Consider the following 2,033-nt stretch of genomic DNA (forward strand, 5'->3'; position numbering starts at 1 on the left):
ATTTATTTTCTCTTGATTAGAAAGAAGATTAATGGGTGTGGCTGTAGAGATGGCTCAATAAGGGTGCTTGCTGGCCAGATGGTGGTGGTACTCACCTTCAATCACAACATTCCAGAGGCAAAGGCAGACAGATCTTTGTGAGTTTGAAGCTAGCTTGGTCTAGGATAGTCAGGGCTGTTACACAGAGAAATTGCATCTCAAAAATCAAAAAAGAAAAACAAACAAAGAGTGACAGAAGAACCACCAGGACAGAGAGAGAGAGAAGGAAGAACCACCAGCACAGACAGACACTGTCTCATGAAATGGGTTCTTCATTTACACTCGCTGGGGAATGAGAAACCAGGGTCAACAAAAATGCTTTTGTTAGCCCCGTCTTCCTATCGCCTCATGGCACAATAACTTACAGCCGAATTAACTCTCTTGGTTACAGTTGGAGAACTGGTACCAGCAGATCCATGGTCCCAGCCTCATAGGAAAGGACCCCCACTAGCCCAACTGAATAGCCACCCTCTCCTTTCAATCATGCCTCTCCTGTTGTCCTTCAAAGCAAGAGGAACTGTGGAATTCCTAGAGTTCTGCCAAGAACATTGGAAGGACTGAGCTAGCCTCTTCAAAGAACTAGGGGAAGGAAACTACACCTGCATTTGTCATTGAAGGCAGAGACCAGACCCTTGGGGAACAATCGACGGTAGACATAGGAACCCTAGTGAGGTAGTCCAGTTCCATAACCTCACACCACCCGCATCTTAGAGTGTCTATTGCTCTGATGTCTATTGCATTACTATGACTATTAGTAACGCGGGAAGGAAAGGGTTTATTTTGCTCACACTTCCACATCACAGTCTGTCACCAAAAGGAGTCAGGGCAGGAGTCAGGGCAGACGCAGAGGCTGTATAGAACACTGCTTGTTGAGGCTCATCATCATCATGTGACTTGCTCGGCCTGCTTTCTGCTTTCTTTTCTCCCTTATATATTTATTTGTTTGTTTATTTAAGATTTCTGTCTCTTCCCCGCCACCGCCTCCCATTTCCCTCCCCCTCCCCCAATCAAGTCCCCCTCCCTCATCAACCCAAAGAGCAATCAGGGTTCCCTGCATGGTGGGAAAGTCCAAGGACCACCCACCTCCATCCAGGTCTAGTAAGTGAGCATCCAAACTGCCTAGGCTCCCCACAAAGCCAGTATGTGCAGTAGGATCAAAAACCCATTGCCATTGTTCTTGAGTTCTCAGTAGTCCTCATTGGCTGCTATGTTCAGCGAGTCTGGTTTTATCCCAGGCTTTTTCAGACCCAGGCCAGCTGGCCATGGTGTGTTCCCGACAGAACATCCCCATTGTCTCAGTGTGTGGGTGCACCCCTCGTGGTCCTGAGATCCATGCTCGTGCTCTCTCTCCTTCTGCTCCTGATTTGGACCTTGAGATTTCTGTCCGGTGCTCCAATGTGGGTCTCTGTCTCTGTCTCCTTTCCTCACCTGATGAAGGTTAATAATCAGGAGGATGCCTATATGTTTTTCTTTGGGTTCTCCTTATTTAGCTTCTCTAGGATCACTAATTATAGGTAGGCTCAATGTCCTTTATTTATGGCTAGAAACGAAATATGAGTGAGAACATCCCATGTTCCTCTTTTTGGGTCTGGCTTACCTCACTCAGGATAGTGTTTTCTATTTCCATCCATTTGTATGCAAAATTCAAGAAGTCCTTGTTTTTTACTGCTGAGTAGTACTCTAATATGTATATATTCCATACTTTCTCCATCCATTCTTCCATTGAAGGGCATCTAGGTTGTTTCCAGGTTCTGGCTATTACAAACAATGCTGCTATGAACATAGTTGAGCATATACTTTTGTTGTACGATAGGGCATCTCTTGAGTATATTCCCAAGAGTGGTATTGCTGGGTCCATGGGTAGGTTGATCCCGAATTTCCTGATTAACCGCCACACTGCTTTCCAAAGTGGTTGCACAAGTTTCCATTCCCACCAGCAATGGATGAGTGTACCCCTTTCTCCACAACCTCTCCAGCAAAGGCTATCATTGGTG

The sequence above is a fragment of the Alexandromys fortis genome, unplaced genomic scaffold (assembly GCF_014885135.2).
Source record: "Alexandromys fortis isolate MF-2015 unplaced genomic scaffold, M_Fortis_MF-2015_v1.1 scaffold_152, whole genome shotgun sequence".
NCBI lineage: Eukaryota > Metazoa > Chordata > Mammalia > Rodentia > Cricetidae > Alexandromys > Alexandromys fortis.